Genomic DNA, 12,500 nt, shown 5'->3' on the forward strand with positions numbered 1-12,500 from the left:
CGGCCTTTGTACCTGACGGCCGAATGCTGGGTAGACCTGTTGCCCTCGGCCGGCCTTTGTACCTGACGGCCGAATGCTGGGTAGACCTGTTGCCCTCTGCCGGCCGTCTTTCCGGCTGGCCTAATGCTGGGTAGACCTGTTGCCCTCGGCCGGCCCTGGTACCGGCCGGCATAATGCTGGGTAGACCTGTTGCCCTCGGCCGGTCTTTGTCTCTGGCCACCCGCGGCGTGGTAGTCCTGTTACCGTCGGCCGGCCTTGCAGCCCGGCCGCCGCGCGATGGCGCCCCGTCTCTTCCATCGGACGCGCGGCCCCCTTGTCGTCTCTGCAGCGGCGAGCACGCCTTCGGCGGTCGGCCTGCACGTCCGGCATGACCGCGGGCACTGGCAGCCCAGCAGGCAGCCCTGCTCTCGCGTCTTCTTCCCCCCGGCGAAAGGCGGGGCGTGAAGGCGGGCGACTTTCGGTCCCAGCCGTGCCCAGGTGTCCCTGCCGGCTCCGTGCGCCAGCATCCACTGGCGAGCTCCGCCGGCCTCTTCCCCAGCCGCGGCCCCTGTCCGCTCCGCCGTCATGGTGCCGGCACCCCACTTCCCCAAGCGCTCCCCGACAGGAGCAGGCAGCGTTGTCGCGCCCCCTCCCCGTGCTCGAATGGACCGCGGCCCTGCTCCGGGCTTCATTTCTGCAGCGCGCTCGCTCGCTCGCTCGCTCGCGCGCTCCCTCCCTCCCCCCCCCCTCCCCCCTCCCCCCGGCCGCCCACCCGCCGCGCTGCCGCCCTGCCGCAGGCTTGAGCGGCGCCGGGGCGGAGGAGGAAGGAACGCCACCAAAGCAAAAGGCTCCGAGAAAGCTGAACAGAGAGCTTCTTTGACCAGGGACAGACGGCGCCAATCATCCCGCCGCCATCCCTGCTTGTGCACCAGGCTCTCCGCCTGCCGACCTCGGCATCAGCCTCCCGCCGCCGCCGTGTAAACTGCCCGGTGGGACCGTGGGCGGGGGCAGGAAGAGGCTGAAAGTGCTGCCAGGGAGGCTGATGGCGGAGGGCGGGGTCGCCCCCAACCGACAATGGGCAGGGCCCGAGGCAGTCTGAAAGCGCTGCCAGGGAGGCTGATGGCGGAGGGCGGGGTCGCCCCCAACCGACAATGGGCAGGGCCCGAGGCAGTCTGAAAGCGCTGCCAGGGAGGCTGAGGGCGGGGGGCGGGGCGCCCCCAACCGACAATGGGCAGGGCCCGAGGCAGTCTGAAAGCGCTGCCAGGGAGGCTGAGGGCGGGGGGCGGGGCGCCCCCAGCCGACAATGGGCAGGGGCCCGAGAGAGTCTGAAAGCGCTGCCAGGGAGGCTGACGGCGGGGGGCAGGGCGCCCCCAGCCGACAATGGGCAGGGGCGGGGAAAGTCTGAAAGCGCTGCATGGGAGGTTGATGGCGGAGGGCGGGCTCGCCCCCAGCGTTAATGGGTGGCTGCGGAAGACGGGGCAGGGACAGGGAGAGGGCAGGCGGCTTCGTGCCGGCCCCGGGCGCCTCGACAGCGAGCCCTCACGGCCCCCCAAACCCGCGCCGAGGCCCCAAGAGCTCTGCAGACCTTCCGCGGAAGAACCGGCCCGAAAGCGGCCACCCGCTTGCCGACGGCGGCGCCGGTCGCCTCGATGCAGCCGCCTCCGTGGGGCGGGAAGGGGCAGGGCGAGTTGTGCCAGGGCGCGGCGGCTTTGGGCCGAGTTTCGCTGCACGTACGTGCTTCCCCTGGCTGTGCTGCGGCCCGTGAGGTTCTGTTTTGTGGTGGGGGGGGGCTCTGTAGGTAGGGTCTCTGGGGGACGGGGGAGGAGGCGTGGGGTAGGGAGGACGCCGTTTGGGGGGGTCAGTGTGTCAGCAGGGCGAGAACCGGGCACAGGCCCTCCGTCAGCTCGGCTGTGGGCCCAAAGGGATCACAAATAAGATTTGGCAAGAGTTTTGTTTTCCGGAAAAGATTTTCTTTCCGAGTAAATAGAAGAGGCAATCATTCAAAAAAGGCAAAGAGGAAATGAAACAAATCAAATCAAATCAAAACAAAACAAAACAAAACAAAACAAAACGAAATAAAATAAAATAATAAAATGAAATGAAAAGAAATGAAATGAAATGATGAAATAAAATGTTGTCGAAAATATGTCTTGGTCTTGAAATCGATTCTGCCGGGCGGGGCAAGGCTGCTGGAGCACTTGGGCTCCGGAGCGTTAAGAGGCTGTGGGGTTTCCCCGGCTCCGAGATGGTACAAGGATGCCTCGTCTACCCGGATCCGCGAAACGTGGCCCGTCCCGCGGCGGCCAGGTCGACGCGGCTCCGGGGCCGGTGGCGTGGGACCGCCGTCGCCGGCGAAGGCGCAGCGGCGGCGGCCGTGGCCGCGACGACCAGGTCTACACGACTCCGGGAAACTTGGCCGGTCCCGCGGCGGCCAGGTCTACTGGGCTCCGGGATGGGCGGCCGCCGTGGCCGCGGCGACCAGGTCTACCCGCCTCCGGGACCGGCGGCGTGGGTCCGCCGTCGAGGGCGAGGGCGCTGCGACGGCCGCGGCGACCGGGTCTACCTAGCTCCGGTGCGACCCGGGCTGCGTGCAGCATGGCGAAGGTAGACCTGTGGTCCGCATCACGGCGTGGGCAGACCTGGTGTCCGCAGCATGGAGCGGGTAGACATGTTGTCCGCCGCATGGAGTGGGTAGACCTGTTGTCCGCGTAATGGAGTAGTTAGACCTGGTGTCCGCAGCTTGGAGTGGGTAGACCTGTTGTCCGCAGCAAGCCGTGGGTAGACCTGGTGTCCGCAGCATGACCTGGGTAGACCTGGTGTCCGCAGCTTGGTAGACCTGTTGCCCGTTTCATGGCTGGGTAGACCTGGTGTCCGCAGCAAGCCGTGGGTAGACCTGGTGTCCGCAGCTTGGTAGACCTGTTGCCCGTTTCATGGCTGGGTAGACCTGTTGTCCGCAGCATTGAGTTGGTAGACCTGGTGTCCGCAGCATGCCCTGGGTAGACCTGGTGTCCGCAGCTTGGTAGACCTGTTGCCCGTTTCATGGCTGGGTAGACCTGTTGTCCGCAGCATTGAGTGGGTAGACCTGGTGTCCGCAGCATGCCCTGGGTAGACCTGGTGTCCGCAGCTTGGTAGACCTGTTGCCCGTTTCATGGCTGGGTAGACCTGGTGTCCGCAGCAAGCCGTGAGTAGACCTGTTGCCCGTTTCATGGCTGGGTAGACCTGGTGTCCGCAGCATGCCCTGGGTAGACCTGGTGTCCGCAGCTTGGTAGACCTGTTGCCCGTTTCATGGCTGGGTAGACCTGGTGTCCGCAGCAAGCCGTGGGTAGACCTGGTGTCCGCAGCTTGGTAGACCTGTTGCCCGTTTCATGGCTGGGTAGACCTGGTGTCCGCAGCAAGCCGTGAGTAGACCTGTTGCCCGTTTCATGGCTGGGTAGACCTGGTGTCCGCAGCATGCCCTGGGTAGACCTGGTGTCCGCAGCTTGGTAGACCTGTTGCCCGTTTCATGGCTGGGTAGACCTGTTGTCCGCAGCAAGCCGTGAGTAGACCTGTTGCCCGTTTCATGGCTGGGTAGACCTGTTGTCCGCAGCATGCCCTGGGTAGACCTGGTGTCCGCAGCTTGGTAGACCTGTTGCCCGTTTCATGGCTGGGTAGACCTGTTGTCCGCAGCATTGAGTGGGTAGACCTGTTGCCCGTTTCATGGCTGGGTAGACCTGGTGTCCGCAGCTTGGTAGACCTGTTGCCCGTTTCATGGCTGGGTAGACCTGGTGTCCGCAGCATTGAGTTGGTAGACCTGGTGTCCGCTACATACCCTGGGTAGACCTGGTGTCCGCAGCTTGGTAGACCTGTTGCCCGTTTCATGGCTGGGTAGACCTGGTGTCCGCAGCATTGAGTTGGTAGACCTGGTGTCCGCAGCATGCCCTGGGTAGACCTGTTGTCCGCAGCTTGGTAGACCTGTTGCCCGATTCATGGCTGGGTAGACCTGGTGTCCGCAGCAAGCCGTGAGTAGACCTGTTGCCCGTTTCATGGCTGGGTAGACCTGGTGTCCGCAGCATGCCCTGGGTAGACCTGTTGTCCGCAGCTTGGTAGACCTGTTGCCCGTTTCATGGCTGGGTAGACCTGTTGTCCGCAGCAAGCCGTGAGTAGACCTGTTGCCCGTTTCATGGCTGGGTAGACCTGGTGTCCGCAGCATGCCCTGGGTAGACCTGGTGTCCGCAGCTTGGTAGACCTCTTGCCCGTTTCATGGCTGGGTAGACCTGTTGTCCGCAGCAAGCCGTGGGTAGACCTGGTGTCCGCAGCATGCCCTGGGTAGACCTGGTGTCCGCAGCTTGGTAGACCTGTTGCCCGTTTCATGGCTGGGTAGACCTGGTGTCCGCAGCAAGCCGTGAGTAGACCTGTTGCCCGTTTCATGGCTGGGTAGACCTGGTGTCCGCAGCATGCCCTGGGTAGACCTGGTGTCCGCAGCTTGGTAGACCTGTTGCCCGTTTCATGGCTGGGTAGACCTGGTGTCCGCAGCAAGCCGTGAGTAGACCTGTTGCCCGTTTCATGGCTGGGTAGACCTGGTGTCCGCAGCATGCCCTGGGTAGACCTGGTGTCCGCAGCTTGGTAGACCTGTTGCCCGTTTCATGGCTGGGTAGACCTGGTGTCCGCAGCAAGCCGTGGGTAGACCTGGTGTCCGCAGCTTGGTAGACCTGTTGCCCGATTCATGCCTGGGTAGACCTGTTGTCCGCAGCAAGCCGTGGGTAGACCTGGTGTCCGCAGCTTGGTAGACCTGTTGCCCGATTCATGCCTGGGTAGACCTGTTGCCCGCAGCATTGAGTTGGTAGACCTGTTGCCCGTTTCATGGCTGGGTAGACCTGGTGTCCGCAGCATTGAGTTGGTAGACCTGGTGTCCGCAGCATGCCCTGGGTAGACCTGGTGTCCGCAGCTTGGTAGACCTGTTGCCCGTTTCATGGCTGGGTAGACCTGTTGTCCGCAGCATTGAGTTGGTAGACCTGGTGTCCGCAGCATGCCCTGGGTAGACCTGGTGTCCGCAGCTTGGTAGACCTGTTGCCCGTTTCATGGCTGGGTAGACCTGGTGTCCGCAGCTTGGTAGACCTGTTGCCTGTTTCATGGCTGGGTAGACCTGGTGTCCGCAGCAAGCCGTGAGTAGACCTGTTGCCCGTTTCATGGCTGGGTAGACCTGGTGTCCGCAGCATGCCCTGGGTAGACCTGGTGTCCGCAGCTTGGTAGACCTGTTGCCCGTTTCATGGCTGGGTAGACCTGTTGTCCGCTGCAAGCCGTGAGTAGACCTGTTGCCCGTTTCATGGCTGGGTAGACCTGGTGTCCGCAGCATTGAGTGGGTAGACCTGGTGTCCGCAGCTTGGTAGACCTGTTGCCCGTTTCATGGCTGGGTAGACCTGTTGTCCGCAGCATTGAGTGGGTAGACCTGTTGCCCGTTTCATGGCTGGGTAGACCTGTTGTCCGCAGCAAGCCGTGGGTAGACCTGGTGTCCGGAGCTTGGTAGACCTGTTGCCCGATTCATGCCTGGGTAGACCTGTTGTCCGCAGCAAGCCGTGGGTAGACCTGGTGTCCGCAGCATGCCCTGGGTAGACCTGTTGTCCGCAGCTTGGTAGACCTGTTGCCCGTTTCATGGCTGGGTAGACCTGTTGTCCGCAGCAAGCCGTGAGTAGACCTGTTGCCCGTTTCATGGCTGGGTAGACCTGGTGTCCGCAGCATGCCCTGGGTAGACCTGGTGTCCGCAGCTTGGTAGACCTGTTGCCCGTTTCATGGCTGGGTAGACCTGTTGTCCGCAGCAAGCCGTGGGTAGACCTGGTGTCCGCAGCATGCCCTGGGTAGACCTGGTGTCCGCAGCCTGGTAGACCTGTTGCCCGTTTCATGGCTGGGTAGACCTGGTGTCCGCAGCAAGCCGTGGGTAGACCTGGTGTCCGCAGCATGCCCTGGGTAGACCTGGTGTCCGCAGCTTGGTAGACCTGTTGCCCGTTTCATGGCTGGGTAGACCTGGTGTCCGCAGCAAGCCGTGAGTAGACCTGTTGCCCGTTTCATGGCTGGGTAGACCTGTTGTCCGCAGCATGCCCTGGGTAGACCTGTTGTCCGCAGCTTGGTAGACCTGTTGCCCGTTTCATGGCTGGGTAGGCCTGGTGTCCGCAGCATGCCCTGGGTAGACCTGGTGTCCGCAGCTTGGTAGACCTGTTGCCCGTTTCATGGCTGGGTAGACCTGGTGTCCGCAGCAAGCCGTGGGTAGACCTGGTGTCCGCAGCTTGGTAGACCTGTTGCCCGATTCATGCCTGGGTAGACCTGTTGTCCGCAGCAAGCCGTGGGTAGACCTGGTGTCCGCAGCTTGGTAGACCTGTTGCCCGTTTCATGGCTGGGTAGACCTGTTGTCCGCAGCATTGAGTTGGTAGACCTGTTGCCCGTTTCATGGCTGGGTAGACCTGGTGTCCGCAGCATTGAGTGAGTAGACCTGTTGCCCGTTTCATGGCTGGGTAGACCTGGTGTCCGCAGCTTGGTAGACCTGTTGCCCGTTTCATGGCTGGGTAGACCTGGTGTCCGCAGCATGCCCTGGGTAGACCTGGTGTCCGCAGCTTGGTAGACCTGTTGCCCGTTTCATGGCTGGGTAGACCTGGTGTCCGCAGCAAGCCGTGGGTAGACCTGGTGTCCGCAGCTTGGTAGACCTGTTGCCCGTTTCATGGCTGGGTAGACCTGTTGTCCGCAGCATTGAGTTGGTAGACCTGTTGTCCGCAGCAAGCCGTGGGTAGACCTGGTGTCCGCAGCATGCCCTGGGTAGACCTGGTGTCCGCAGCTTGGTAGACCTGTTGCCCGTTTCATGCCTGGGTAGACCTGTTGTCCGCAGCAAGCCGTGGGTAGACCTGGTGTCCGCAGCATGCCCTGGGTAGACCTGGTGTCCGCAGCTTGGTAGACCTGTTGCCCGTTTCATGGCTGGGTAGACCTGTTGTCCGCAGCAAGCCGTGAGTAGACCTGTTGCCCGTTTCATGGCTGGGTAGACCTGGTGTCCGCAGCATGCCCTGGGTAGACCTGGTGTCCGCAGCTTGGTAGACCTGTTGCCCGTTTCATGGCTGGGTAGACCTGTTGTCCGCAGCAAGCCGTGGGTAGACATGGTGTCCGGAGCTTGGTAGACCTGTTGCCCGATTCATGCCTGGGTAGACCTGTTGTCCGCAGCATTGAGTGGGTAGACCTGGTGTCCGCAGCATGCCCTGGGTAGACCTGTTGTCCGCAGCTTGGTAGACCTGTTGCCCGTTTCATGGCTGGGTAGACCTGTTGTCCGCAGCAAGCCGTGAGTAGACCTGTTGCCCGTTTCATGGCTGGGTAGACCTGTTGTCCGCAGCATGCCCTGGGTAGACCTGGTGTCCGCAGCTTGGTAGACCTGTTGCCCGTTTCATGGCTGGGTAGACCTGGTGTCCGCAGCAAGCCGTGGGTAGACCTGGTGTCCGCAGCATGCCCTGGGTAGACCTGGTGTCCGCAGCTTGGTAGACCTGTTGCCCGTTTCATGGCTGGGTAGACCTGTTGTCTGCAGCAAGCCGTGGGTAGACCTGGTGTCCGGAGCTTGGTAGACCTGTTGCCCGATTCATGCCTGGGTAGACCTGTTGTCCGCAGCATTGAGTGGGTAGACCTGGTGTCCGCAGCATGCCCTGGGTAGACCTGGTGTCCGCAGCTTGGTAGACCTGTTGCCCGTTTCATGGCTGGGTAGACCTGGTGTCCGCAGCAAGCCGTGAGTAGACCTGTTGCCCGTTTCATGGCTGGGTAGACCTGGTGTCCGCAGCATGCCCTGGGTAGACCTGGTGTCCGCAGCTTGGTAGACCTGTTGCCCGTTTCATGGCTGGGTAGACCTGTTGTCCGCAGCAAGCCGTGGGTAGACCTGGTGTCCGGAGCTTGGTAGACCTGTTGCCCGATTCATGCCTGGGTAGACCTGTTGTCCGCAGCATTGAGTGGGTAGACCTGGTGTCCGCAGCATGCCCTGGGTAGACCTGTTGTCCGCAGCTTGGTAGACCTGTTGCCCGTTTCATGGCTGGGTAGACCTGTTGTCCGCAGCAAGCCGTGAGTAGACCTGTTGCCCGTTTCATGGCTGGGTAGACCTGGTGTCCGCAGCATGCCCTGGGTAGACCTGGTGTCCGCAGCTTGGTAGACCTGTTGCCCGTTTCATGGCTGGGTAGACCTGGTGTCCGCAGCAAGCCGTGGGTAGACCTGGTGTCCGCAGCATGCCCTGGGTAGACCTGGTGTCCGCAGCTTGGTAGACCTGTTGCCCGTTTCATGGCTGGGTAGACCTGGTGTCCGCAGCAAGCCGTGGGTAGACCTGGTGTCCGCAGCATGCCCTGGGTAGACCTGGTGTCCGCAGCTTGGTAGACCTGTTGCCCGTTTCATGGCTGGGTAGACCTGGTGTCCGCAGCAAGCCGTGGGTAGACCTGGTGTCCGCAGCTTGGTAGACCTGTTGCCCGATTCATGCCTGGGTAGACCTGTTGTCCGCAGCATTGAGTGGGTAGACCTGGTGTCCGCAGCATGCCCTGGGTAGACCTGGTGTCCGCAGCTTGGTAGACCTGTTGCCCGTTTCATGGCTGGGTAGACCTGGTGTCCGCAGCAAGCCGTGGGTAGACCTGGTGTCCGGAGCTTGGTAGACCTGTTGCCCGATTCATGCCTGGGTAGACCTGTTGTCCGCAGCATTGAGTGGGTAGACCTGGTGTCCGCAGCATGCCCTGGGTAGACCTGTTGTCCGCAGCTTGGTAGACCTGTTGCCCGTTTCATGGCTGGGTAGACCTGTTGTCCGCAGCAAGCCGTGAGTAGACCTGTTGCCCGTTTCATGGCTGGGTAGACCTGGTGTCCGCAGCATGCCCTGGGTAGACCTGGTGTCCGCAGCTTGGTAGACCTGTTGCCCGTTTCATGGCTGGGTAGACCTGTTGTCCGCAGCAAGCCGTGGGTAGACCTGGTGTCCGCAGCATGCCCTGGGTAGACCTGGTGTCCGCAGCTTGGTAGACCTGTTGCCCGTTTCATGGCTGGGTAGACCTGGTGTCCGCAGCAAGCCGTGGGTAGACCTGGTGTCCGCAGCATGCCCTGGGTAGACCTGGTGTCCGCAGCTTGGTAGACCTGTTGCCCGTTTCATGGCTGGGTAGACCTGTTGTCCGCAGCAAGCCGTGGGTAGACCTGGTGTCCGCAGCATGCCCTGGGTAGACCTGGTGTCCGCAGCTTGGTAGACCTGTTGCCCGTTTCATGCCCTGGGTAGACCTGTTGTCCGCAGCTGGGTAGACCTGTTGTCCGCAGCAAGCCGTGGGTAGACCTGGTGTCCGCAGCATGCCCTGGGTAGACCTGGTGTCCGCAGCTTGGTAGACCTGTTGCCCGTTTCATGGCTGGGTAGACCTGGTGTCCGCAGCAAGCCGTGGGTAGACCTGGTGTCCGCAGCATGCCCTGGGTAGACCTGGTGTCCGCAGCTTGGTAGACCTGTTGCCCGTTTCATGGCTGGGTAGACCTGGTGTCCGCAGCAAGCCGTGGGTAGACCTGGTGTCCGCAGCATGCCCTGGGTAGACCTGGTGTCCGCAGCTTGGTAGACCTGTTGCCCGTTTCATGGCTGGGTAGACCTGGTGTCCGCAGCAAGCCGTGGGTAGACCTGGTGTCCGGAGCTTGGTAGACCTGTTGCCCGATTCATGCCTGGGTAGACCTGTTGTCCGCAGCATTGAGTGGGTAGACCTGGTGTCCGCAGCATGCCCTGGGTAGACCTGTTGTCCGCAGCTTGGTAGACCTGTTGCCCGTTTCATGGCTGGGTAGACCTGTTGTCCGCAGCAAGCCGTGGGTAGACCTGGTGTCCGGAGCTTGGTAGACCTGTTGCCCGATTCATGCCTGGGTAGACCTGTTGTCCGCAGCATTGAGTGGGTAGACCTGGTGTCCGCAGCATGCCCTGGGTAGACCTGTTGTCCGCAGCTTGGTAGACCTGTTGCCCGTTTCATGGCTGGGTAGACCTGTTGTCCGCAGCAAGCCGTGAGTAGACCTGTTGCCCGTTTCATGGCTGGGTAGACCTGGTGTCCGCAGCATGCCCTGGGTAGACCTGGTGTCCGCAGCTTGGTAGACCTGTTGCCCGTTTCATGGCTGGGTAGACCTGTTGTCCGCAGCAAGCCGTGGGTAGACCTGGTGTCCGCAGCATGCCCTGGGTAGACCTGGTGTCCGCAGCTTGGTAGACCTGTTGCCCGTTTCATGGCTGGGTAGACCTGTTGTCCGCAGCAAGCCGTGGGTAGACCTGGTGTCCGCAGCATGCCCTGGGTAGACCTGGTGTCCGCAGCTTGGTAGACCTGTTGCCCGTTTCATGGCTGGGTAGACCTGTTGTCCGCAGCAAGCCGTGGGTAGACCTGGTGTCCGCAGCATGCCCTGGGTAGACCTGGTGTCCGCAGCTTGGTAGACCTGTTGCCCGTTTCATGCCCTGGGTAGACCTGTTGTCCGCAGCTGGGTAGACCTGTTGTCCGCAGCAAGCCGTGGGTAGACCTGGTGTCCGCAGCATGCCCTGGGTAGACCTGGTGTCCGCAGCTTGGTAGACCTGTTGCCCGTTTCATGGCTGGGTAGACCTGTTGTCCGCAGCAAGCCGTCGGTAGACCTGTTGCCCGTTTCATGGCTGGTAGACCTGTTGTCCGCCGCCGGCCTGGAAGTACTCCAAGGGGTCGCTGTTTCTCGCTGCCTCCGGCTATGTCATCGTAGAAGGCGGCGTGCGCCACTGCGCCCCCTCGGTCACGTACATCGGTTCTCTTTCCGGCCTCCGCCGCTTCGGGCCCATCTGTCCGTATTATGGGAACGAGGTGACGGGCCGTATCCCCACAGGCTGTTGCCGTGCCTGTGTCCGTGGCGGAGAAGGGCGGACGCGCGTGCGGTCGCCAGGGCCAGAAGAACACCGCCGATGTCGGGGCGAGTCGCGTGGCTTCGTCCGGCTTCCCGTCTTACCCAGTTCGACTGGGACAGGTTAGCCCAGAGAGAGAGACCGATGCGATCCGAGAGCCGCTCCCCGGCCCAGGCGAGGCTGCGTGCTCAGTCGGGGGAGAAGCGAGAAAGCCCCCAGAGAGACCGATGCGATCCGAGAGCCGCTCCCCGGCCCAGGCCGAGGCTGCGTGTTCAGTCCGGGGGAGAAGCGAGAAAGCCCCCAGAGAGAGCGATGCGATCCGAGAGCCACCGCGCTCCCCCGGCCCAGGCGAGGCTGCGTTGTTCCAGGCGGGGGAGAAGCGAGAAAAAGGCCCAGAGAGAGGGCGAGAAAGCCGCGAGTGTGTCCCGCTCCGGCCCGGCTGCTGCCGGTTTCGTGACAACGGGGAGCCGGGCGCCTGCTCGCTCCCCCGGGGATGGTGGCGGGCGAGGCGGCGGCGCCTCGCCCCTTTTCTGCCCGGCCTTAAGCCGGGGCCCCGCCCGCTCGCCGGGTGCGGCATTTCTTCGGCTGTCGGTCCCGGTGCACGCTGGTGGCCGGCAGCCGGGGCTGGATTTCTGTGGGGCCGGCCCGGGGTTGTGTTGAGCCTGCCCGGGCTTTCCCTGGCCCCCCTCCCCGAGAGCCCCCCGGGCGTGGCTCGCTTGGCCGAGGTTGGCTGCGCCTCGTTTCCCGCTCCCGACCTGTGTTGCCAGAGTTGTGTCCGTATCGAAAGGGCAGCGGGGGACATGCAGTGGGGCGTGTGGCCTCGCCTCTCGGCTTCGCTTGCTTGCCTGCGAAGGGGGGCTCGGTGACGGGAGTGTCCGGCCCTGCCGTGTGTTGTTGAAGTCGTCCCCCTTCCTCGGCCCTAAGCCGGGGACCCGCGTGTAGCGGGCAGAATTTTTCCGGGGCGGCGGTCGGCCGCGGTGGCCGGCCGTGTCCCCCCCCCCAGGACGGACCCCGCAACCCAACAGAGAGCGAGCGAGCGAGTGAGCCCCCGAGAGTGTGTCGTGGGCGGGGCGGCGGCGCCTCGCCCTTTCTCGGTATCGGCCGGGCGCGATCGAGGCACCGTGCCGGGGCGGCCCGTGGTGTCTGGCCTGCCCCGGCTGCCGTGGTTGCCGTTGCCGGCGGGGGCTGGGTTTTGCGAGCGGCTCCGTTCTTTTTTATTAAAGCGTGCCGGTGTGCGGGGCAGTGTGGGGGTGCCCGCCCGGCCTCCGTTCTTTTTCTCTCGCGGCCCTAAGCCGCGGCACCGAGAAGCGCGCGCTGACGAAGGGTCACGGGCCGCCACCGAAGCGAAAGCGAAAGGCGAGAGAGAAGGGCTGGCTGTGTTGGCGAGTGAGAAAAGAGACCGTATGTCCGGTGGTTGGAGGGGTTTTACGGGAGGAGTTGAGAGGCGCGTTCTCGCCCCCACCCCTGGCTCGTGACCCCCGTGGCTAGCACGGGTCGTGCGACGCATGGCGTGCTTTTTTTTTTAGTTTTTTTTTTGGTGCGGTGGCTTGCCCTTCCCCCCGGCTTTTTTTCCGGGTGGGAAGCCGATCGCTGCGAGGCGGGCGAAAGCCGGTGGCCCGCGGCGTGGTCGGTGGCAGCTGCTCCGTTTTCCGTTGTCTTGCGGCCCGCGGGCGGGTGGCGGCACCCCCCGCTCTCTTCC

The sequence above is a fragment of the Sturnus vulgaris genome, unplaced genomic scaffold (genome assembly GCF_052056855.1).
Source record: "Sturnus vulgaris isolate bStuVul1 unplaced genomic scaffold, bStuVul1.hap1 Scaffold_570, whole genome shotgun sequence".
In the NCBI taxonomy this organism is placed as follows: Eukaryota; Metazoa; Chordata; class Aves; order Passeriformes; family Sturnidae; genus Sturnus; species Sturnus vulgaris.